The following is a 26,767-nucleotide window of genomic DNA, read 5'->3' as shown; positions in this document are numbered from 1 at the left end:
AAGTTTTTAAATATTTTTCCCTGCCTTTAAGATGAAGATAGTTTGCCAGAAAAATACATTTTTTTGGTAAAATCTCTTTTCTCTAGGTGGTTAGTAAATGTTTCCCCAGGCTCTTCTGTATTGTTTAAGTCAGAAGTTATTCACACCACAATTTCTTTTAAATTTAATGGTTACTGCTTTGGGTAATGCTAGAAGACACTGAGTATAGGAATTCTACTCTTAGGATTTTGAAATTGGGAAATTGAAAGACTGAGTATGTTAGTTGGAGGGCTAGGCAAAAAGGTAATGAGGTACCAGAAGCCAAATTAGCCAATGTGGTTATATTGAAGCTAATGTTTCAAGATGTGGTAGAATTAGTAGTGCTTAGCAGTATCTCGGTGTCTTTTCCTTCCTGGACATGTGGGAGACTACACATCCACACTCTTTGTTATTAGGTAAGACCTTGTGACTAGTTCTGGCCAAAGAAATGTGTGCGGAAATGATAAGTGTTACTTTTAAACCAAATCAGAAAATAGTTCCTGCACAATGTTATGGAGAATGTACTGAGATTTTGTGTCACCACAAGATCAAAGCTGCTTGGACAGCTGAATCTCCACATGGAAAATTATCAGAATCATTGAGTCACTGCCTGGAGAACAACAGAGGAGAAATTAACTTTGGTTGTGAAGGTATGAGGGATCAGTATTAGTGTAACATAGCATAGCCTAACCTGACTAACACAGCAGTAAAGAGATGAGGACTAAGCTCTGATTTTTTTTATCTTGCCCAAATTCCTATCTAAGGAGTCTGGGGAATCATGCCCTACAAACCATAAATTCTCATCAGATGAGTTTTATTTAACCCTGTATATCATGACTTACTTTCCAATCTGACTTTGGCATAACAAGGAAGAAAATAAAAATGTTTTACCCCAAACTATATTTCCTTGCCATACCATGAAATCGCCCTGCAAAGTCTCTTGTGGGAAAAATCCACATTCTATAGAGAATCCTCTTTCCCCTTTGTTTTCCTTCCTTCCTTTCCAGATCCAGGAGATAATCAACTAAGAGCCAGGCACCCTTTTAAGTCTGATAAGAAACATTTTACAACCTGCTCTCTCTGAAGTCTGCTATCTGAGAGCTTCCTCTGCACAATAAAACTTGGTCTCCACAATCTTTTATGGAAATATGGAATATTTCCTTTCTATTGATCCCAGGTCTTCAGATAAACTCAACCAATTGTTAACCAGAAAATGTTTAAATTTACTTATAGCCTGGAAGCCCCCCACTTTGAGTTGTCCCACCTTTCTGAATCAGACCAATGTATTTATTAAATGTATTTGATTGATGTCTCATGCCTTCCTAAAATGTATAAAACCAAGCTGTGCCCTGACCACCTTGGGCACATGTTCTCAGGACGTCCTGAGAGCTGTGTCACGGGCCACGGTCACTCATAGTTGGCTCAGAATAAATCTCTTCAAATATTTTACAGAGTTTGACTCTTTTCATCAACAGAGATGAAGGGAAGAAATAGGCAGAGACAAGTCATGAGTGTGTCCCTTGTAGAAGACACGGTAGCTACATTGTTTCTTAATGGTTTATTAGTTTCATTTCCCATTAGGCCTGGCATTACCTTGGTTTCTGTACTTGTATGCCCATGAATCTATTGGTATCTTTACAATAACCTTATGTTTCTTGGTTAGCTTAAGTTTGCCTTTTTTCCTTGCAATCGAAACATCAAAATCAAATTACTTAGCTAGTCATATTTTAACCACTTAACATATTCAGATCTCCATTGTACCAGATGCTATTGGTGCCTTGTCCAGATTTTCTTAGCATGTACTTCTTCACACTGAAGGCCACTTAGTGCAAAATCTTATGAGTCTTGGAGGGATTTTCCTAGGTAAGAGAGCAAGCTCAGCCCACACACTGGTCAAGTCAGAAGATCCAGAGAGTTAATCCTGTTGGAAGTAGCCCAACTGTATTAGGCCATTCTTATACTGCTATAAAGAAATACCTGAGACTAGGTAATTTATAAAGAGAAGGGGTTTAATTGACTTATGGTTTTGCAGGCTCTATAAGCATAATGTCAGCATCTGCTCAGCTTCCAAGGAGGCATCAGGGAGCTTTCACTCATGGTAGAAGGTGAAATGGAGCAGGCACATCATGTGGCCAGAGCAGTAAGAGAGAGGGAAGGGGAAGGTGCCATACACTTTTAAACAACCAGATCTCACATTAACTCACTTATCACCAAGAAGACGGTGCTAAGCCATTCATGAGAAAGCTGCTCCCATGACCCAGTCACCTCCCACCAGGCCCCACCTCCAACACTGGGGATTACAATTCAACATGAGATTTAGAGAGGACAACATCCAAACTATATCACAAATCAATTATACTGGATAGGTGATGGTTTGGGTGGATAAATACCTAGGTTCTTTGTCTCTTGAGTGAGATATTTTTGAGATATGTTCCACATTGTCTTCCAGAACAATGAACTCATGTCTGCCATGAACTCAAAGTGGCTTGCCCCAAGTGTCACTAGTTGCCCACAGTGGGTTGAAAACTCACTCTTTATTAGCCACCTTCTCAGTTTTTCTTATTTCGCTTCCTTAATGGTCTTATTTAGGATTATCCTCAAATGAAATGTTTACACTTTAATTCATGACTCAGGGTATACTTCTTGGAGAAATCCAAACCAATAAACCATTGACTGTGTGCATAAATAGGCCATGAAGAGAAGCTTCATCCCATGGAGTTGTCATTTCTTCATCTATTTTTAGTGATGTTCTGTCCAGTCTGCCTTTTGTATTACTTATTTTGCTTTCATGATGATACCACCATTATGCTTTGATTATATTTTTCAGAGTGCCAATTTCTTCCATTTTCTTTTGATCTGATAGAAGCCTAAACGGTCATTTGTAATTTGGTACTCTTCATTCTACTCACTCTGATATATACATTCCTGTGCTTCTTTTGACTAATTTTGTTTACATCTGTCTTGGCCTCAGGGATCTGTGCTTTAGAGATCTTTATAGCATGGAGTCAAGGATTGTGCCTATCAGAGTCCATTAGTGAGGCTTTACCCTTGGCATGATTGAAGACACCAATTAATATATAATTCATACATTTATGGTTGGTCTATAAAAATTTAGTTATCATCAACAACAAACTCTTGGAATGAGTAGTTGATTATGGTAACATTGCAGGGTACAAGGTTAATATACAAAAGTCAATTGCTTTCCCATACACTGGCAATAAACAACTGAACAACTGGAGGTTGAAATAAAAAACACACCACCATTTACATTAGCAGCAAAAAAAGAAGGAAAAAGAAAACAAGGAGAAGGAAGAAGAAGAAAGAAAGAAGGAAGAAGAAGAAAGAAAGAAGGAAGAAGAAGGAGAAGGGGAGGGAAAAGGAGGAGGAAAAAAAGAAAAAGAGAGAGCAAGGAAGGAAGGAGAAAGAAAAGAAAAAAGAAAAGAAGGAGAAGGAACAGAAGGAGGAGGTGGTGGCGGCCAGGCGTGGTAGTACACACCTATAGTCCCAGCACTTTGGGAGGCTGAAGTGGGCAGATCACTTGAGTCCAGGACTTCAAGACTAGCCTGGGCAACATGGCGAAACCCTGTCTCTACAAAAATACAAAAAGTTAGCTACATGTGGTGGTGTGTAGTCCCAGCTACACAAGAGGCAAAGGTGGGAGGTTGGCTTGAGCCCAGGAGGCAGAGGTTGCAGTGAGCTGAGATTGCACCACTGCATTCCAGCCTGGGTGAAAGTGAAACCCTGTCTTAAAAAAAAAAAAAAAAAGAAAAGAAAAGAAAAAGGAAGAAGAAGAAGGAGGAGGAGGAGAAGTATGTATAAATCTAACAAAATATACATAAGATCTATATGAGGAAAACCAAAAACCTTTGATGAAAGTAGTCAAAAATATTGAAGTAAATGGATAAATGTTCCATGTTCATGGATAGGATGACCCAGTATCATTAAGATATTTGTTCTTTCCAACTTTATCTATAGATTCAATGCAATCATGACCAAAATCTCAGAAGTCGTTTTGTGGATATCAACAAATGGATTCTAAGGTTTATATGGAAAGTCAACACAGAATAGTCAACAAAATGTTGAAGGAGAACAAAGTTAGAGAACTGACACTACCGACTTCAAGACCTGCTACCAAGCTACAGTAATCAAGACCATGTAGTATTGGCAATGAATAGACAAGTCAATCAATGGAAAAGAATAGAGGGTCTAAAAATAGACCCACACAAATAGAATCAACAGATTTTTTTTTTACAAAGGAGCGAAGTCAGTTCAATGAAGGAAGGACAGTCTTTTCAGTAATTTATGATGGAACAGCTAAATATTCGATGCAAAAAAAATGAATACAGACAGACTTTACACCTTTCACAAGAGTTAACTCAAAATGGATCATAGATCTAAGTATAAAATGCAGAACTCTAAAACTTCTAGAGGAAAATGTAGGAGAAAATCTTGGTGACCTTAGCTTTGGTGATGAGTTTTTACATATAACACCAAAAGCATGACCCATGAAAAAAAATTGATAAGCTGGACTTTATTAAAATTAAAAATTTTTGCTCTTTGAAAGACACTGTTATGAGAATGAAAAGACAAACCACAGACTGGGAGGAAATATTGGTAAAACTCATATCCAATAAAGATCTTACATCCAAAAATACAGAAGGGACTCTTAAAACTAAAAAATTAGAAAAAAATTAAAAATGGGCAAAAGATCTTAATGGAAATACCACCAAAAATAAATAATATATTTTCATATGCTTAGCAATATATGTCATTAAGAAATTGCAAATTAAAACAACAGTGAGGTACCACTACACACCTATTAGAATGGTTAAAATCCCAAACATTGACAACTCCAATTGCTGGTCTAGCAATTATGCTCCTCGATATTTACTCAAATGAGTTGAAAACTTATATCCACACAAAAAGCTGCACATAAATTGTTCTTGTCTATTTCGGGCTGCTGTAATCAAATATCATAAACTGGGTAGCTTATAAACAAGAAAAATTCATTTCTCACAGTTCTTGAAGTCAAAGTCCAAGATCAGGGTGCCAGCAGATTTGGTGACTGGTGAGAGTCTGCTTTCTGGCTCACAACATGTTCTAGCTGTGTTCTCACATGGTAGAAGGGGTAAATAAGGTCTCTGGGGTCTCTTTTTTTTTTTTTTTTTGAGACAGAGTCTCACTCTGTTGCCCAGGCTGGAGTGCAGTGGTGCAATCCTGGCTCACCACAACCTCCGCCTCCCAGGTTCAAGCCATTCTCCTGCCTCAGCCTCCTGAGTAGCTGGGACTACAGGCGTGTACCACCATGCCTGGCTAATTTTTGTATTTTTAGTAGAGACGGGATTTCACTATGTTGGCCAGTCTGGTCTCGAACTCCTGACCTGGTGATCTACCCACCTTGGCCTCCCAAAGTGCTGGGATTACAGGCATGAGCCACCGTGCCCGGCTCTGGGGTTTCTTTTATAAGGGCACTAATCCCATTCATGAGGGCTCCTTCTTCATGATCTACTCATCTCCCAAACGCTTCACCTCCTAATACCATCACCTTGGAGGTTAGGGTTTCAACATATGAATGGAGGGGGGAGATAAACATTTAGACCACAGCATAAATGTTTATAGCAACTTTGTTAAAATTTCCAAACCTAGATATTGTTCATTAGGTAAATGGATAAACATACTGTGGTGCATTCATACAATAAAATACTATTTACTGATAAAAAGTAACGAACTGTCAAGCCACAAGAAGATATGAAAGAACCTTAAATACATATTGTTAAGCAAACATAGCCAGTCTAAAAAGGCTACATACTATACATACTATATTATTACAACTACATGACATTTTGGTTACAGATCTACTTGCAGTAGAAGATAATATAGTGATTCAGAGGACAGGGTTTACGGTCAGACAAACCTGGGTTGCAGTCTTAGCTTTCCTTTTTTTTTTTCTTTTTTTTTTTTTGAGACAGAGTTTTGCTCTTGTTGCCTAAGCTGGAGTGCAGTGGCACGATCTTGGCTCACTGCAACCTCCACCTCCTGGGTCCAAGCCATTCTCCTGCCTCAGCCTCCGGAGTAGTTGGGATTACAGGCACCCATCACCATGCCTGAGACGGGGTTTTGCCATGTTGGGCAGGCTGGTCTAGAACTCCTGACCTCAGGTGATCCACCCACCTCAGCCTCCCAAAGTGCTGGGATTACAGGTGTGAGCCATCGCGCCTGGCCTTAGTTTTTCCTTTTATGAGTTGTATGAGGCCGTGGGTAACTTGCCTTGCTTCCCTAGGCCTCAATTTATCCTTTTATAAGATGGGGATAAACATATGGTTTCATTTTCTTAGATTTGTTAGGAAAAGCTGGGATTAATGCATATAAAGTTTGTCTAGCTAAGGTCTTGTCAATATTGTAAATCTTGTTTCAAAAATCCAACTCTTAGTTTTATTGATTTTTGTATTGTTTTTTCTGTTATCTATATTGCCTATATATGTTCTAATATTTATTATTTCTTTCCTTCTGCTAACTTTGGGTTTAGTTTGCTCTTCTTTTTCTAGTTCTTTAAGGTGTAATGTTAGGCTTTTGATTTGAGATCATTTTTCTTTTTTAATGTAGGATTTTTCTGCTACTAATTTTCCTCTTAGTACAGCTTTGTTGCATCCAGTAAGTTTTGGCATGTTGTATTTTTAGTTTCATTTGTTTAAAATTATATTCTAATTTTCTTTGCGATTTGTTCTTTGACTCATTGGTTGTTCAAGAGTGTGTTGTTTAATTTCAAGCTATTCATGAAACTTTCAGTTTTCCTTTTGCTATTATTTCTAGCTTGATGAAACTAGATACGGTAGTTGGAAAACATACTTGGTATGATTTCAATCTTCCAAAATTTAAGATTTCTTTTGTGATTTAACACATGATTTCTCCTGGGAAATGTTCTGTATGTGCTTAAAAAGAATGAGTATGCTGCTGCTGTTGTGTGCATAGTTCTGTATATCCATTAGGTCTATTTGGTCTATAATGTTAAATCCACTATTTTCTAACTGATATTCTTTCTAGTGTTCTATTCGTCGTTGATAGTGGAGTTATTGAAGTCCCCTACTACTATTGTATTGCTATTTGTCCCTTTAGAACTCCCAGTGTTTGCATTGTGTATTTTGGTGCTCTAATGCTGTGAGAACTGACCTTTTTATCCTTACAAAAATATTTTTGTTTATTGCGAGTTTGTGAATAAATATTGTGAATAAATGTTTCTTTGTATATTGTGAGTTTTTGACTTAAAGTCTATTTTGTGTCATATAAGGATAGCCAGCCTGCTTTTTTTGGTTTATGACTTTCATTGAATATATTTTTCCTTCCATTCACTATTAGCCTATGTGTGTCCTTAAGTCTAAAATGGGTCTCGTGTAGGCAACGTATAGTTGAGTCTTGATTTATATTCATTTAGCCACTCTATGTCTTTTGATTGAGGAGTTTAATACATTTACATTTCAAGTAATTATTGATAGGAGAGAACATACTATTGCCATTTTGTTAATACTTTTCTGAGTTGTAATTATTTTCTCCTTTTCCTTTCTTGCTGTTTTCTTTTTTGTTTCATTGATTGTTTTTTTTTGTTTGTTTTTTTTTTTTTTTTTTTTTGAGACAGAGTCTCGCTCTGTCGCCCAGGCTGGAGTGCAGTGGTGCAGTCTCGGCTCACTGCAAGCTCCGCCTCCTGGGTTCACGCCATTCTCCTGCCTCAGCCTCTCCGAGTAGCTGGGACTACAGGCGCCCGCCACCACGCCTGGCTAATTTTTTTTTTTTTTGTATTTTTAGTAGAGACGGGGTTTCACCGTGGTCTTGATCTCCTGACCTCGTGATCCGCCCGCCTCGGCCTCCCAAAGTGCTGGGATTACAAGTGTGAGCCACCGCGCCCGGCACATTGATTGTTTTGTAGTGATGTATTTTAATTTCTTTTTCTTTTGCGTATCTTCTGTATGTATTTTCTTTGTGGTTACTATAGGCTTACATAAAACATCTTATATTCTTTTTTTTTTTTACTCTTCTAATTCAGTAATTTCAAATAACCTGCCTTTACACTGATAATTTCTTCTGCTTGAATAAGCCTGCCGTTAGACTGGTGTAGTGATTTTTTTCAACTTAGTTATTGTACTCTTCTGCTCCAAAATTTCAGTTTCATTCATTCTCTCTCTCTCTCTCTGAAAGTTTATACCTCTTTGTTGATATTTTCATTTTGTTCATACATTGTTTACCTGATTTCATTCAATTGTCTGTGTTCTGTTTAAGCTCACTGATCTTATTTAATATGGCTATTTTGAATTCTTTGTCACATAATTTATAGATCTCTACTTCCCTATGGTCAGTTTCTGGACATTAATTTAGTTCCTTTATTTGGGCCATGTTTCCCTGTTTCTTCGTATGCTTGTATTTTTTTTTTTTCTTTTTTTTTTGAGACAGAGTCTTGCTCTATCACCCAGGCTGGAGTGCTGTGGCATGATCTCGGCTCACTGCACCCTCCACCTCCCAGGTTCAAACAATTCTCCTGCCTCAGCCTCCTGAGTAGCTGGGATTAAAGGCACCTGCCACCACACTTGGCTAATTTTTGTATTTTTAGTAGAGATAGGGTTTCATCATATGGGCCAGGCTGGTCTCAAACTTCTGACCTCAAGTGCTCTGCCCACCTCAGCCTCCCAAAGTGCTGGGATTACAGGCGTGAGCCACTATGCCTGGCTGCTTGTGATTTTTTTTTTTCTTATTCTTGACACTTGGGAATTTAAAAAACCAGCTACTTCTCTTTACCTTTGTTGAGTAGCTTCAAGAGAAGGGGAGATCATCACCAATCAGCCTGGATCAGAATTCTGAGGGCCTCTCAATCTTTTTCTGGAGATGTGTCTTCTCTAGCCTTGTGCATGTAATTTCCCAGTTAGAGAGGTTTGTGAATTTCTTTTTCAGGAGCTTGTAGTCTCTTCTTATCTTTGGTGCCTGTCTGTTGTACTGAAGGTTATTGGTGCTGCAACAAGTTGCTAAGCTCTCCTTTGCTCTCTGTAGCTCCCAGGCATCCAAAGTATGCTATTTCTTTCATCACTCTGAGCCAGGTGAGACAGAAACTAGTCCCTCAGGCAGCCCCCACATCCTCTGCAAGCTGGAAAATTGGAAGCACATTGCGCCCTTCTCTTTCAAGCCAAGAACTGAGTATCATCTGCTGATAGCACTGAGCTGTGCTGGCTTCTGACTGTGGTGCTGCAGATTCTCTCATGCTGCAGCAAAGGAAGCCACTTTTATTCTCTGAGTTCTATTTTATTCTCTGAGCTTCTAGGTATCCAGAGTATGCAGGTTTCATCAGGACTAAGTTAGGCAAGAAATAAACCAGTCCCTTGACCAACTTCTGAAAAGCTGGAACATTGTATGCATGTTCCACTCCCATCTTCTCTTTCTCTCCTGAGGAGAAACCACAAATTGGACACTTTCTCCCAACTGTGCTGGGCTATGTCAAATTGGGTAAGGGGTAATTGAAGGTAGAAGGCAATGGCTTACCTTCATTTCAATGCAGCTGTTCTCAGCTTTGTGCTCACCTGGGGTACTCTGACTTCTTAACCAGTTCCTGGAGTTCCTGTAAAGAGATTTTGGACTGTGCATTCTTGTTAGGTCTCTTAACAAGGGAGTTACAACTGGAGCCTCCTATTCTACCATCTTGCTGATATCACCCTTCTTGTTTTTTTTTTTTTTTTCCCCGAGACAGAGTCTCGCTCTGTCACCCAGGCCGGAGTGCAGTGGTGCGATCTGGGTTCACTGCAACCTGCGCCTCCCAGATTCAAGCTATTCTCCTGCCTCAGCCTCCCGTAGCTGGAACTACAGGCGCCCGCCACCACGCCTGGCTAATTTTTGTATTTTTAGTAGAGACGGGGTTTCACCATATTGACCAGGCTGGTCTCGAACACCTGACCTTGTGATCTGCCTGCCTCGGCCTCCCAAAGTGTTGGGATCATAGGCGTGAGCCACCGCACCCGGCCCACCCTTCCATTTTTAAATAGAATTCAGTTTATTGTATTTCTAGCATGTATAATATAATTTTCCATTTTAAACTTTAAAAATATTTCTGGACATCACAGGATATATAACAAGAGTGCCTGTGTTCATTCGGGACTGTATAATATATAGAAAATATTCGTATTCATTATCTAACCTGTTACAGTGTGGGAGGTAATCAATGCAGGCATCTTAGTTTTACAGGTGCAAAACTCTCATGACTTCTCTAAGGTTACATAGTAACAAGCAGAGCCAGGTCCAAGCCAGGACTTTTGACATGTAATCCGGTTCTCTTTCCACTACACTGAGCTAGCAGAAAAGCAAGAATAAATTTTTTTTTTTTTTTTTTTTTTTTTTTAAACGGAGTCTCACTCTGTTGCCAGGCTGGAGTGCAGTGGCACGATCTCGGCTTACTGCAACCTCTGCCTCCCAGGTTCAGGCTATTCTCGTGCCTCAGCCTCCCAAGTAGGTGGGACTACAGGCGCCCGCCACCACGCCTGGCTCATTTTTTGTATTTTTAGTAGAGACAACGTTTCACCGTGTTAGCCAGGATGGTCTCAATCTCCTGACCTCGTGAGCCGCCCACCTCAGCCTCCCAAAGTGCTGGGATTACAGACGTGAGCCACTGCGCCTGGCCTAAAATTATTATTTTTTAGTGGTAAAAAAAGTTAATGAGAGAAAGAATAAGGTAAGAGAATTTATAAATATCTCGGACTTGAATATAAAGATTTATTTATTTATTTATTTATTTATTTATTTATTTATTTATTTATTTTTGAGCTGGAGGTCTTGCTCTGTCACCCAGGCTGGAGTGCAGTGGCACAATACCGGCTCACTGCAGCCTCAACCTCCTAGGCTCAAGGGATCCCACCTCAGCCTCCCACATAGCTAAGACTACAGGCATTTGACACCAGGCCTAGCTAATTCTTTGTATTTTTTGTAGAGACAAGGTATCCTCATGTTGCCCACGCTGGTCTCAAACTCCTAGGCTCAAGTCATCTTCTTGCCTTGGCCTCCCAAAATGCTAGGATTACAGGCATGAGCCTAAAGATCTTGAATGGACTGATTCTTTCAACTTGACCATTCCTTAAACAGGGAAAGTACCGATTGTGCTTCTACAACTAGATTTCTCATAATCATATGAGCTGTATAATTTTGTGTAAGTCCTGTAGCTTTTGGGTCTAAAGTTTCCAAGTCTTAAGAGTATCTAGATGGTTCCTCAGGTCCCTTGAAGCTTTGTCAATCTCTGACTTTAGTACGCACATTGTATTTCTGAGAATAAGGAGGAAGAGGAAGAGGAGAAGGAGGAGGAGAAGGAAGAGGAGAAAGAGAATCTGCTCTGTAGTCTCCACGGAAGAAATGTTCAGATTATTTTTCCTCCAGCCTGATGAGAATGAGGATGGGCTCTGGGGTCCACTTAGTGCTTGAAACATCTTGGGTACATTCTTGCACAGATAAATGGTCAGATTTACTTGCTTAAGTGACATCTAAATAGGATAAAATAGAGTTCAAGCTCATTCAGGAGAGGAAAATTGCTAAAATATGGCTATAGTATTACTAGCCATTTTATTATTACTTTCTGTTCTTTGCTATAAATTTGTATTCAATTTGTCAAGCAGTGAATATCTATTTATGGTTAAAAATAAAACCCAAGTTTAATGTAATAAAATATTAGCTTGATAATGCAAGCAGATAAAAAAATTAAAATACTTTTGGTATGGTACCTAATTTTTCACTAACACTTACGTATTGGATCTCATTTGGTCCTCACTATCCTGGCAGTAAGTGACATTAAAGAAATGGAGGCTCTGACAAGTTACATAGTGTGTTCAGGTTCATGCAGACGACAGTGGAGTAGGCAAATCAAATTTGTAAGATAATTTTTGTTGTCATATTTTTTAGAAGTGGCATTCTACTATGTAACATTTTCTCAGCTTCAGCAATATTTATAGGGTAGTTACATAGTAAAATGAAATGCCAAATTTTATGAGATGGCTAATATTTACTGTTCCATATTTCTCTTCCATGATGCCACTAATTAACATTATACTAGAATGCCTTTATATAGAGTTTTGGATAGTTTCATTTCATTGCTGGTTTTGGAACTCCTAGCTTTTTAAATTTTACTAACTTTCTAATTTTACTTCTGATGAGAACCTGAATGAGAATGATCATTTTCTTGCCTCAAATCCACAATTTAAATCTCTTTGAGTTGCTGACAATCACCTCTTAATTAATTCACTGCTGAATTATTTTACACCACCTCACAAATTTGGCTGTACATTTGGTTCTTCACTGTGACCCTCAATTCTCCTTGAATAACTCCTTGCACAGTATAGGTAATAAATATTTATGGGTCAAACTAACATCTTCTTTTATATTCTTACAGATTCAAATTAACCGCAACTTGGGGCTTTTATGCAAGTTTCTTTGTGGTTTTGAAAATAGCTGGTTCTCTAAAAGAGCAGTTCAAAACACCCAAGTGAAGATAATTATGGCCTTAATTTTTTACAATAACACAATTCAATTTAAAAATACTTCTTGCTCACTTTTTAATTATGAGATATATAATGAAGCCATCCCTGCCCTGTCAGAATTGCTTTATTAGAGAGTATAAGACAAGCCATTTATGATCACAGTATAAGACCACGAGTGCCAGGAAAGGGGTCCAGAGTGTGGCAGGGGTCAGAAGAGGGAAAGCAGCACATGTGGAGGAGGTTTGGAAGTCTTCATGGGTAGGATTCAAAAGAAGGAGCTGAGGAAGGGAAAAATGATTAGTAGGGCATGTAGTAAGCAGAGAAACTACAGCTTGGGGCTTTTGACCATATAATGTAGTAAAGGGGCATCAGCCCTGAGTTATTATTTTGGTCATATATGGCATGAGATCATAGGGATGGTAGAAGCAGCTGGACTTCAGGGCAGAAACATGTCCGTGAGTTTTAGCATCCTCTGACAGACTTAGAGTAACTCCTTGCTAACTAGTGAAAATCTGATATTCTCCAGGATCTAAAGAGGGAAAAGGGGCTGGATGCAGTGGCTCACACCTGTACTTTCAGCACTTTGGGAGGCCAAGGCAGGAGGATCACCTGAGGCCAGGAGTTCAAGATCAGCCTGGAAAACATAGGGAGACTCCATCTCTATAAAGAATAAATTTGTCTATAATAATAAAATTGCCTAAGTATAGGTGGCACATGCTTGTGGTCCTAGCTACTTGGGAGGCTGAGGCAAGAGGATCACCTGAGCTCAGGAGGTTGGGGCTACAGTGAACTGTGATCCACCACTGCACTCCAGCCTGGGTGACAGAGCAAGATCCTGTCTCAAACATAAACCAACCACAAAAATACAAAAACAAAACAAAACAAAAAAACACAAAAACAACAACAAAAATAAACAGGAAAAAATGATCTTTAACAGTATGCTTTTTAATGACTAAAACAATATACATTCATTGTTTAAAAAGACAATTTAGAATCAAGAACTAAAGTATTTTCACTTTTTTGATACTATTTTGGTGAAGAGGGCAGCTGAGGCAGGGCTAGTAACCTATTCAGGTTACACAAATATTGCAGTCTTCTTTGAGATCCTCCATCCCAGTTGCCACGTGTAGTGAAAAAAGCATGAATACTGATATCTGGTAGATCTGGATGTAAATCCACTAACTAGCCATATGAACATAGGTATAAATTTCATGAGGATTTTGTTTCATTTGCTGCTATATTCCCAGTAACTAGAACAGTGCCAGGAACTTAACAAGTACTTCATAAATATTTGTTGAGTGAATTAATGGTGCTTTATGAACCCTCATTTTATTATTAATAAGATGGGAAATATCCCCAATTCAAAGATTCGTATTGAGGAATTAAACAAGAAAATTACTTGGGAAAGCATCCAACACAGTTCATTTCACATACCAAGTTTCTAAAGACATGACTTTCTTTCCATCCTCAGATAAAGATTACACTTAACTATATATTTCAACAATTAATTCCTTTTTTGTTTTTATGACTATTGTGTTAGTCTGTTTGCATTGCTATAAAGGAATATCTGAGACTGGGTTTTTTATAAAGAAAAGAGGTTTACTTTGGCTTATTCTTCTGCAGGGTGTACAGGAAGTGTGGCATCAGCATCTGCTCCTGGTGAGGGCCTCAGGAAGCTTCCAGTCATGGCAGAAGGCAAAGGGGAAGCAGACACATCACGTGGTGACAGTGGGAGCAAGAGAGCCATGAGGAGGAGCAAGAGACAGGGGAGGAGGAGCCAGGCTCCTTTAACAACCAGCTCTCACATGAGCTAATAGAGTGAGAACTCATTACCATGGGGAGGGCACTAAGCCATTTGTGAGGAATCCATTCCCCTGACCAAAATACCTCCCACCAGGCTCCACCTCCAGCATTGGGGATCACATTTCAACATGAGATTTGGAGGAGACAAATATCCAAACCATAACATTCAGTATCTGATTTAGTATCTCTAGAGCTAAGAACATGATGTTTTTACAACATGGCTTGGGAAAACAAACCAGTATTGGCTTTGATGCTTTTTTTTTTTTTTTTTTTTTTTTTTGAGACAGTCTTGCTCCGTCACCCAGGCTGGAGTGCAGTGGTGTGATCTCGGCTTACTGCAACCTCTGCCTCCTGAGATCAAGCGATTCTCCTGCCTCAGCCTCTCAAGCAGCTGGGATTACAGGCTTGCACCACCATGCCTGGCTAATTTTTGTATTTTTAGTAGAGACGGGGTTTCACCATGTTGGTCAGGCTGTTCTCAAACTCCTGACCTCATGATCTGCCTGACTTGGCCTCCCAAAGTGCTGGGATTACAGGCATGAGCCACCGCGCCCGGCCAGCTTTGATGCTTTTTGCTAGCTCAGCTGAAGCCTGCCCTGTGTGAAATGGAGACAGGGCATGGAATGAATGGTGGGATGATGCAGTGATGCGCTCCTTGGTGTTTATCTGGGAACACTAATGGGTTCACCTGTTTTCAATGACTTGACCAACAAATTCAGTTTACAAAGTGAAAACAGAATAGTTGAACAAGACCTTGTCCATAGATATAGCTCAAGTTAGAAATCTAAGTCACACAAAGGCTAGCTTCCTTTATTCAATATAGGTAAATTTCCTATACTGATAATTCCATAGAACTTTATAAAAATTCAATCTAGGCCAGAATGGTTGCTCATGCCTATAATCCCAGTGCTTCGAGACGCTGAGAAGGGAGGATCACTTGAGGCCAGGAATTTGAGACCAGCATGGGCAACACAGTGAGAGGTTTTCTCTAAAAAAAAAAAAAGAAAAGAAAAGAAAAGAAAAATTAGCTGGGCATGGTGGCATACACCTGTAATCCCACCTACTTAGAAGGCTGAGACTGGACAATCGCTTGAGCCCAAGAGTTTGAGGTTGCAGTAAGCTATGATCATGCCACTACATGCCAGCCTAAGTGACAGCGTGACACCCTGAATATTAAAAAAATTTAATCCAACAAAATGTGTGCCAAGAACTATGCTAGATGCTAGGGATACAAAGGTGAATAAGAAATTTCATTTCTTATTTCATTTCAGAAATTTCATTCTGTTTTTAGATTCGGAATAGGATTTGCAAATGACAAAGAAGATAGTGCACTGCCTCATGCCGGTCACTTGGCTTTTGAGACTAGCTTAGCTATGATATGCAAAGTGGTTACTCTTAGGCTCATAACTAAATAGGCCTCTAAGTGGTAGAGGTTGGCTCAAACTAAAAAAAAAAAAAAAAATCTCCACCAGAAATACCATTTGACCCAGCAATCCCATTACTGGTTATATACCCAAAAGATTATAGATCATTCTACAATAAAGACACATGCACACGTATGTTTTATGTTTACTGCAGCACTATTTACAATGACAAAGACTTGGAACCAACCCAAATGCCCATGAATGATAGACTGGCTAAGGAAAGTGTGGCACATATACACCACGGAATACTATGCAGCCACAAAAAAGAATGAGGTCATGTCCTTTGCAGGGACATGGATGAATCTGGAAGCCATTATTCTCAGCAAACTAACACAGGAACAGAAAACCAAACACCGCATGTTCTCACTCATAAGTGGGAGTTGAACAATGAGAACACATGGACACAGGGAGGGGAACATCACACACCGAGTCTTGTCAGGGGATGGGGGGGCAAGGAGAGGGAGAGCATTAGGAAAAATACCTAATGCATGCGGGGCTTAAAATCTAGGTGATGGGTTGATAGGTGCAGAACACCATGGCACATATATACCTATGTAAGAAACCTGCACATTCTGCACATGTATCCCGGAACTTAAAGTAAAATTAAAAAACAAAAACAAAAACAAAATTGGCAACGACCAATAAAAGCATTTCCTCTTTGAATAAATAAATAAATAAATAAAATTGCCAACCACTGTCATATCTTAGATAGCCAGTATAACCTCTGACCCTAGAGAAAAAGTCCTGCCTCATTGCAAGACCCACCTCCATTCCCATTCAGAGATGATTGGTAGGAGTGTGTCCTTTCTTCTCCCCAGAGATTGACAGGGGAAATATCCATTCCTTTTAGGAGTGAGTCCACATCAGTCAGAGCTTTTGGACAGTCCAGATAGTTGATAGTACATTTCCTAAAGTCTGGCTTATTCAGTTTTACAATATTTTTCAAAGGCAGTACAGACTGGGGCTAAACTTAGTTTAAAATTTTCTTCAACTTATAAGGACAAAGACCCAATACATTATGGAACAGAACACTGACCATCTCAACTGGAAATTTGTGCATTGTAGTTAACAATGAACAGGTACAGTTTTCCACCAAACAATAGGTGAGAATTTCTTTAGTCAGGTGATTTTCACTAAACAAAAGAAAGCTGATTTATTGATATCACCACTGCTAAGGACAAAATCCTTTCCCTTTTAAATGACACTTACCCCCATGCAAGTTTCCCCGTCACCTGCTGCAGGGACTGATGAAGCCTCACATTATGAGTATCTGTGATTTGTCAGTGACTGTGGCTGCTGACAGTGTAGACCTGAGTTACATTTTGGAATCTTCTTTGTCTCTTAGTCGGTTAATAAGTATCTACTAAATGCTTATAAGGAACAATGCTGCTTTTTCTATTTGCTGCTTTTAATTTCATTTTAATTTCTGCTTTTATACTTTTATTTACTATTCTTGGGGAATTCTGTGATTAAGCTAATCATAAATATATGGTCTAGTATGTTCTTTTGCATATACCATGTATAGATCTGTTCGTGAGAGCATATGAAGATTTTATCAGGTTCTGCAAGTGATATCACAGAACATTCATGGAAGCTAGCAAGTCAGTAGTATTAATCCAAATTCTTATGTGAACCACTAGAAAAAAACTGGGAGGATTAAAACATTATCAGCTTTTGTCTTCTTTTATCAGTACAGATTAAAATAATTTTAAAAAGAAAAACACTGATTTGTTGATAAAATTGACTGACAAATTACATGTGATGAAAGGAGAGACAGTCAGGATACTCATCTCAGTGATGCTGGGAATCACTGCATCAAAGACTATGGGTGTACACCTGCAAACCAAGTTTACCTGTGATTAGCTAAGGAGCCTAGTGAGTGAGGTCACCTTAACAGTCAGGAAAGCTTCTTGGAGACTGAAGGATGTAATACAAAGTAACCAAGTGTGGTCCTGTCTTCCACTCCCATGATTTACCATGAGATGTAAATGTCAAGAGGCTCAGCTGAATGAACTAATTGATTTGTCATTAGTTATGAAAATTGGAAAACAAATACTGACATCTTTGCTTGGTTCAGAGATTTCGTGAGCAAAAATATATATGCAACCAAGATTTAGTTATATCATTTATAAAAACCACACATCAGCCTTTACTCTCTCCTGCTGGACGATGGGGTGATGTCCAATGGAAGCTAAGGGAACATGTCACGGTGGTCATTCCTGTTCGGATGCAGATGTTGAGAAATGGTTTTCTGCAAGTCTCATGTAAATAACCATTTACTATAGAGAATTTCACTTCGAAGGCAATTATCTTGTTTATATTCTTTTTGAAGAGGTCTTTAATTACAAAATAAGTCTAGAAAAATCAAACCTTTGTCTAATTTTCTTTTGTTAGACTACATCTCCAAAGATTTTAATGCATATTCATTAAATTCATCATTGGGTCGATTCTAGATTTGGGGAGATGTTGAATTATCAGGCTAATGATAACTTTTTTTTAAGAGAGATGGTCTTGCTCTGTAGCCCAGGCTGGTATGCGGCATGACTATAGGCACGTGCCACCAGACCCACTAATTTTACTAATTTTTGTAAAGATGGGGTCTAGCTATGTTGCCCAGGCTGGTCTTTAACTCCTAGAATCAAGCAATCCTTCTGCCTCAGCCTCCCAAAGTGCTGGGATTAGAGGAATGAGCCACCGTGCTAGGCCTAATGATACACTCTTAATAGCTATGCTCCAGAAACTCCCAGAGGCCTGATAGGAGAATAGGAGCCAGTTTGCCCCTCCTCTAAGCCTCTGTGCTCAAGATTCCTTGATCTGTGGCACCATGCTAGCAGCTGTATTACAAAGGATATAGGCAAGGGGGAGATCTTGAGAAGAGGAGGCATGGTGGGCTCTGAGTACTAGAGAGTGGAGGAAAGGGCCTGGCAAGAGGGACAACATGTGCAGAATAGAATGTACAGCTACAGAATGGGTAACGTTATGGACTGGACTCAAGATTAATGAATGGAGACATCTCTTGCCAGAGTTGGGAGAGACAAAGAAGAGACAGCTCATTGCCGCTGGGAAGGAATGGCCAGGTATAGGCTGTCTGTGCACATCAGCGATGTGACTCAGAAGGAAAGCTGTCTCCAGTTTTATATTTTTATGTTGTGTGCCTGGCTGGTTCAACCTCAGCTTTATGTCCATTTGTTGATAAAACCATGAGAAAAGTCTTAAAACATGCAGTGGATGTTAATGTACTCACTTCTAAAATTCCAGAGCCCAGAGGCCAAAGCTGTTCTGTTCCTGCTTCCTGGGGAGGGGGGGGGGGGGGGCGGGGTGTGAAATAAGGGAACATGACATATTTATAATATATTTATAATGACTGTGTATAATACCTACTGGGTTATTAGCTTTGAGTAATCCACTTCATAATGTTTTTGTCAAACAGTGGGATAGGAGAAATAGTGTAAGTTTTAGTGATGTATTCCCTTCCCAAATTGAAAGTTTTCATTGCTAGAGAAATGATTTATTAGTAAAAGTAATTTAAATATCAAATTCAAAGTGTTTATTTGAAATTTAATGTAGCTGACCTGAAGCCATAATTATTAGACACCTTTTCTCCAAGTTAAGACATTTACCGGCCGGGCGCGGTGGCTCACGCTTGTAATCCCAGCACTTTGGGAGGCCGAGGCGGGCGGATCACGAGGTCAGGAGATCGAGACCACGGTGAAACCCCGTCTCTACTAAAAATGCAAAAAATTAGCCGGGCGTGGTGGCGGGCGCCTGTAGTCCCAGCTACTCGGAGAGGCCGAGGCAGGAGAATGACGTGAGCCCGGGAGGCGGAGCTTGCAGTGAGCCGAGATTGCGCCACTGCACTCCAGCCTGGGCGACAGAGTGAGACTCCGTCTCAAAAAAAAAAAAAAAAAAAAGACATTTACCTGAGAACCTATGTTTAACAGCCTTTCCTAGAAAATTAATTAGAAACAAACTACTTCCTTATTAGTGTGAATGGTTTAATAAGCTATTTTAAAATTATAATCATTCATAGCTCGATAAGTTTAAAATTCTTTTGTTGGTGCAGGCATTTTCTCACAGATTAGACTATTCTCTGCCTCTTTTATTGTATGATGGGCTTCGCTTCTATTCTTTCAGTATTCTTTCTTGTCTACATTCTGGATACCAAGGCCATACCTGTAGCTTTTAATAGCACCTGTATAGGAACTAAGGGCCCCTTAGGAGTAAAAAGCCATCAGCGAATTTGTTCATAACAGTAATTTGTTAATAAATATCTTTTAGTTTCTACCGTGTGAAGATAAGTGACGGTACAGAAGTACTGATTTCATCCACTTGTATCCAGTTAAAATGCTAACATAATAGTAATAGCAGTGGTAATGATGGTACTTTATGAAGAGCTAAGTGCCAGGTACAATGCAGGCACTGTGCTAACCAATAACGTGCATTGCCTCATTTAATCCTCACAGCCTCCTCATGAGGTAGACATTATTGTTTCCGTTTATTGTTCAGGAAACTGAAGTTCAGATAGTTAACTGCCTGAGATCTCACAGTTACTAAATGGAAGAGTTGGGATTCTAATGTTAAGTTTAACGACTTGTTTTAGTTGGCTAAGGCTGCCATAACAAAGTACCGAAAACTGGGTTCTTGAACAACAGAAACTTATTTCCTTGCAGTCCTAGAGACTAGAAGTTCAAGATCAAAGGATCGGCAGAGTGGGTTTTTTTCTGAGGCCTCTCTCCTTGGCTTGTACATGGCCATCTTCTCCCTGTGTCTTCACATGAGCTTTCTTCTGTGCCTGTGTATGTCCTGATCTACTCTTCTTATGATGACACCACTCATTTTGGATCAGGGCCCACCCTAATGAATTCATTTAAACTTAATTATCTCTTTAAAGACTTTATTCCCAAATACAGTCACATTCTGCAGCACAGAAGGTTAGGGCTTCAACATATGAATTTGGGGGGAACACAGTTCAACCCATAAAAGTCCTTAAACCATGAAGTCTGTGTATTACCATTAAGAGGAAATATCAAGTCAGCTAGACATTTCCATTCTGGTATAAATTAGTTTTTCCCCGACTAATTTCCTGCAGGAAGATTTGGATGGTGAAACTTATGGAGAAACTTGGGGGCTCTGGGTCCTTTAGGGAATGAAGAAAAGCCACCAAAAGTGGGAACAAGGGCAGAAACTAGAAGGACAGCATCTCCTAATTTGCTGTTTTGGCTAGGACCAAACTTCTGCAATTAAATTAAACACAGCATCATTTTCTAATTTTGTTTCTATATTTAATCTTTCTAGCTTCTTCTCATTTTTGTTCTGAAAGCATCATTGCTCTCCAACCAAGCTGGCAGGTTCCTCATCTCTTGGAAAAGGTCCTGAACAAATCCCATTGTAACTTCTGAAATAGGACCAAAAAAAAAAAAAAAAAGTAATAATCTGCTAGATTCTCTATCATTTAAAAATATTATTAAAAATTATAGACCTGTTAATATAGATTGGAATCCAGAAATCATTAGTGGGTATCTGGAATGTTTAATAAGAATTCACAGGAAGCCAATCAACATCAGGGATGGTTTTTCCTCGTGAACTCCCAATTTCCATCATAGCTATTTCATCTAAAGGAGTATATCAGAAAGTAAACCAGAGCACTGCTCACATCCTGCCTTCCAAGTGTTATTTCTATAACCTTTTGGGAGCCAAAGCTAATGACGAAAGCAGGGCCTTCCTTCTACCCTCATCTATCAAGAGCCAGATTCTCCCATTACTTTTTCTCTTCCTATGCCAGTGAGTTTGTCCATGGGGCATACTGCTGAATTTGCCACTTGTCTAGAGGCAAAATTAACTACCAATTTACTTTTGGACACTCAGCTCAATGTGAATAATCCTGTTTGACAGCCTGTTAAGTGCCTTCTGAGTCAGGAAGGGCTAGTACGTTTCAGTTTGCACACCAACTCCAAATGATTGATGGGTAGTGACTGTCTAGGTAAGGGCGGTGTTGAGAAGTTTGTGAGGCCATTTTTTTTTTAAAGAAAAAAATGCCATAATCGATTAGTGAGATCTACCATGGGAGAGGGACTAGTGGCACAAATATAAATGATCTTTCATCAGTAATAAATTCAAAGCTGCAATTTATAGTGAGCTTACCCTGTGCCAGGCACTGGGCCAAGCCTGGTACATGCATTATTTCAGTGAATGTTCACAACTCTCCAGGATAAGTGTTATATATCTCTATTGCAAGGATAAACAAACTTGGGCACAGTGGGTTTAAATAAGCAGCTCAAGGTTATCTGTCTAGTAAGCTTCAGAGCAGGGCAGTCATCATATAGATTCTTGGAAAAATGCACGGAATATGTGAATTAGGATTTGAGCTGAGGCTGCTGCAGGCAAGGCTACAGTGCTGGTATCACTGTGAGACTGCAGGGCATCACCAAGGACCCAGAAGGGGAACTTCCTTAGATGTACCCTCAATACAGCCTTCCTAACTTGGAGCTGGCAGGCTTGTCTTCTCATAATTGAGTCCATAGATACTTACTGAGCATCTACACTGTGCCAAGCATCTGGAATGCAGCGAGCACAATAGGGTTCCCTGTTCTTGAGGAGCTTATGCTCAAGTTGAAAAAGGCAGACAATAAACACATAAACAAATAAGATCACTTCAGGCCTAGATAAATGTTGCAGAGTTGCTCAAAGAGGGTTACCAGATGGGGCCATGTGAGAAGAACTACTTTAGCCAGGGATGAAGAGCTCTCTGAGAAAGGGATCTGAAAGGTGAGAAGGCGGCAGTGTGGGGAAAATATGGGACAGAGAGAAGGAGGAGCAAATGCAAAGACCCTGACACATTAGGACCTTGTCATGTTTGCAGGAAAAGGCTCAGTTATTGGCCATTCTCTCACTGTTATTTGAAGACTAAAAAGCATGGCCATGCTTCAGTGATTGTCGAATTTCAGTGCCCCTGCACAAACTACTTGGTGGCGAAAACAGAATAAAGTGACCTTTCTTCTGTTTTTCTTTTCTTTCTCCGCCCTCTAAATGTTTATGTCAATAAATCAGTGAGGAGCTACACACATGCCCAAACCTTGAGCATTTTGAAGAATTAATTTGCTTAGGGAAGAATATGAACTTACAGCATGTCTTGTAGAGAATATCTATTGATAATATACATAATAGTCACACATCAAACAAACTAGTATTAGGGAGAATCCTTTCATTAACACAATCTAGAGAGTTTATCTTTGAACACTAGGAATAGGTTAGAAAACTCAAGAAAAAGTAAAATCATTTTCATCAGTTTTGATACAATCATCATATATTTCCCACAGAGTGGACTCTACTTGTTCTAATCACAAGATCCTTTGGGACAGGTGTTGTGAGGAGGACACCTCAGAATAAGGGGTAACGTGCCATGACACTTTTTTTTTCTTGGAGTTTTTTCTGACATTGATTTGAGATTGATTTTCATTAGTTTATGTAATATTTTAAATGAAAATAATGTGTATACATTTCATGGTTATTACAGTATAAATAGGACAACTATTAGCTAAAAGCCCGAATTAACCCTTGCAAAGTGGCCCAACAAAGCTTCCTCCTGAGACAAAACCCCTGGCATTGCTGTCTCACATATCTATACTTATTTAATAAACATTTATCAAGCACACCCAAAAAGTGCCAAATTCTATGAAAGGTAAATAAAAAGCAGATAAATCATTGTTTCTACCCTTGAGAAACTTGTATTTCGCTGGGGATAGATATTTGAAAGAGCTAAGGAACAAAGCTAGAGCAATTCAGAAAAAATAATAGGTAACTAAGATTTGCACAGAGCATCATAGATCATCTTCATATGCCTTTCTTTGTCTCACTTGCACAATGGTCTTTTGAGATAGTTATTGATATTATCCCCATTTCCCAGATGAAGAAACTGAAGCTTAGAGAGGTAAAATACACAAAACAACTAGTAAAGGCCAAGAGCAGGCACTGTAGTAGTTAAGAGCAAGAGCTCTGGGGTCAGACAGACTGAATTAGTTTTACAAACTTGGGTAAGTTTTTTACCCTCAGGCTCAGTTTCCCCATTTTAAAGGATAATAATGGTATTCACTTTCTCCACTGTTGTATTGAATGAGAAGTCTATTAAAGATGCCTAGCACAGAGCTGGGACCACAGCATCCACTCAGTGAATGCAGCCCTTGTTATGAGGAAGTGGCAGAGCCAAGACTGGATTCCAGCATCTCTGCTGTCCAAATACAAGACCCTGCATGTCATGTGGACCCTAGCACTCTCTGCTTAGGTTAAAAACGTGGCTCAACCACTTACAAGCATGACCATGGGCAAGTTCCTTAACGGCTCTGTGTCTCTGTTTCCTCATTTGGGAAATGGGGATGATACAGTGGCTACCTCACAGGCTATGTAAAGATACAGTGCTTTACTACACATAGAGCACTTAGAACAGTGCTTGGTCACATTAAGCTCCCTAAAGAACTTTACCATCAAGGATCAAAGACGCAGGTGGGGTGTGTTTAGAAAGGCTTCTTCCAGGCAGAGCTCGTCACTTATATCCTGATGGAACAAATGCCAATGGGAATTGAATCGGCACACCCTGCTGATCATCACCCTCACACAGTTGGGGGAGGCATCATGGCTAGATTTGAAAACCTACCTCCACCGCCTCTCTTGCACCTGTCAAAACTGCAGGGGGTGCTCGGCAACACATGAGAAATCCAATTTGCAATAAAATCATTTTTTCCAAATACATCTGTCTACACTCGAAGGCGGCAAAACGCATTTGAGAATTTGCAATCCTGCATAGAGGATCTGAACTTGTCAACTTGTTCTGTCAACAGGCTTGATGTCTGAACATTGTTGTCATCACAGAACTGCTTGTTATCTGTCAAGCTTGATTGTTTCCCTCTCAAGTGGGGAATTGGAAGGTTCTCTAACAGGAGAAGAAAGCTTTACAAGCCTCGGATATAATGCAAAGCCACAGCCCTTGACTTTGTAAAGCGGAAGGTTTAGTCTCTGTGTGCTCTTAGCTACGTTTTGCTCCATCGCCCTGAGAACCTTCCCCTTTTCCCTCTTCCCCTCCCCTTCACTTTTTATTCCCTTTCTCCCCTTCTATGAACCAGCATCTCTAATGGGGGCAGGAATGGGTCAGCTTTGTTTGCCACTCTGGAAACATTCATTAAATTAAGTTACCATTTAGAGTTTGTTAATTAGGTGCTTACTACATACATGACCTTGTTTAGTCCTCAAACAAGCCCTTGGAGGATTTGAACATACGCTTACTTGATGAGACAGCCAGGAATTTAAAGCATGATGCTTCCTCTGAGTATGCGCAAAGAGTTTGTCTTTCTTGCCTGTGAGTCAAGGGAACTTTGGTTTTTGCCACAGGGGACTGTATTTTAATTGTATTACTTACATTTTTGACAACTAAAAAGAGTGAAACATAAGAAAGTTGTAGATTAAATCAAAAAGATGAGGAAATAATCCTACCTCCAGAAATTAAATTAGTTGAATCTTGGTGAATTTATAAGTGCCATTCCAGTAGGTTTCATTAAAATCCAACTGGGAAAGAAGAAGTGAACAGATCACTGGCTTTGGAGTCAGATTCCATGTGGCGCCAAATTCTGATTCCATACATGGCCTTGGGCAAGTAATTTACTATCTTTAAGAGAGGGCAAGCCTGGTGGCTCACGCCTTTAATCCCAGCACTTTGGGAAGCCAAGGCAAGAGGATGGCTTGAGCCCAGGAGTTCAGGCCAGCCCGGACAACATAATGAGACCCTTTCTCTTTAAAAAACACACACACACAAAACTCTCTCTCTTTATCTCAAAGCCCCTTGATTTTCTTGACTATAAAACAGGAATGATAATACCTCAATTACAGAGTAGTCAGCTAACATACATAAAGCATTAGGTTCACGGTTAGTACTAAATTAGTCTATATTTTCCTTTCTTTAAGTTGTACCTCTCTTTAGCAGATATAGAAGGAGGAGTTTCTCAGCAACTTGAAGAACCACAACATAAATGCAGTTTTATTATAAAAGAAACAACAGTCTTGCCATGTCCTCCCCAGACAAGTTTAAAAAAATACCTATTAAAAAAATTGAGACAGAGGAGACTAGGAAGGCAAAAATATATATATTTAATAGTGACATTCTGCCATTAAGAGACATGATTTTTGGCTGTCATTATAGCCTTTTTCAATTTTGGTGGGAAACATTGCCAAATAAGAAAAAATTCCATATATGGCCTTGGGCAAGTGAAATGAATAGAATTTTTCAACTTCTTAGAGGAAGCTCCTTTGACATGCAGCATAATTGCCAGAGGAAGTGAGCGCATGTTTTGAATACTGGTAATTACCCTAGTAGAACCAGGTCAGACCTAAAGAAAGCCATTTGAGCTTCAGTCAATTTGCTCCAGAGGATTCTAGTTTCTTGTTCAACTGATGGTGTTCAGTGCTAAGGTGGACTATTTATCGTAGCAAATAAATGATGCAGATTCTGGCATTTTTTGTTGCTTTGTTAAAAATAAACAGGCCATACTCACAAACCATTCGTTGGTATCCTAAATATCATAAAAAGTTACTTCGGAATGTTGCTTTTTTCCATAGACTGGCTTTGGGAATAGTTATTCTGAAAACTACTCTCTTTTTTTTTTATTATTATACTTTAGGTTTTAGGGTACATGTGCACAATGTGCAGGTTTGTTACATATGTATCCATGTGCCGTGTTGGTTTGCTGCACCCATTAACTCGTCATTTAGCATTAGGTATATCTCCTAATGCTGTCCCTCCCCCCTCCCTCCAACCCACAACAGTCCCCGGAGTGTGATGTTCCCCTTCCTGTGTCCATAAGTTCTCATTGTTCAATTCCCACCTATGAGTGAGAATATGCGGTGTTTGGTTTTTTGTCCTTGCGATAGTTTACTGAGAATGATGTTTTCCAGTTTCATCCATGTCCCTACAAAGGACATGAACTCATCATTTTTTATGGCTGCATAGTATTCCATGGTGTATATGTGCCACATTTTCTTAATCCAGTCTATCGT

The 26,767-nt window shown here is 39.5% G+C and overlaps 1 long non-coding RNA gene across 1 annotated transcript in view; it reads right to left on the bottom strand.

Annotated features, from left to right (window-relative positions):
• LOC129487913 (uncharacterized) overlaps window positions 1-26,767 on the bottom strand; it is a 50,358-nt gene that overhangs the window by 7,354 nt on the left and 16,237 nt on the right. Inside the window, exon 2 of the long non-coding RNA XR_008659520.2 lies at window positions 9,535-9,610. This is a non-coding gene — a long non-coding RNA (uncharacterized lncRNA). The remainder of the gene's footprint in view (window positions 1-9,534; window positions 9,611-26,767) is intronic.

Source organism: Symphalangus syndactylus, chromosome 8 (genome assembly GCF_028878055.3).
Source record: "Symphalangus syndactylus isolate Jambi chromosome 8, NHGRI_mSymSyn1-v2.1_pri, whole genome shotgun sequence".
Classification (NCBI taxonomy): Eukaryota; Metazoa; Chordata; class Mammalia; order Primates; family Hylobatidae; genus Symphalangus; species Symphalangus syndactylus.
Note: the sequence above shows the minus strand (reverse complement) of the source record. Positions and strands in the feature narration are given on the sequence as shown.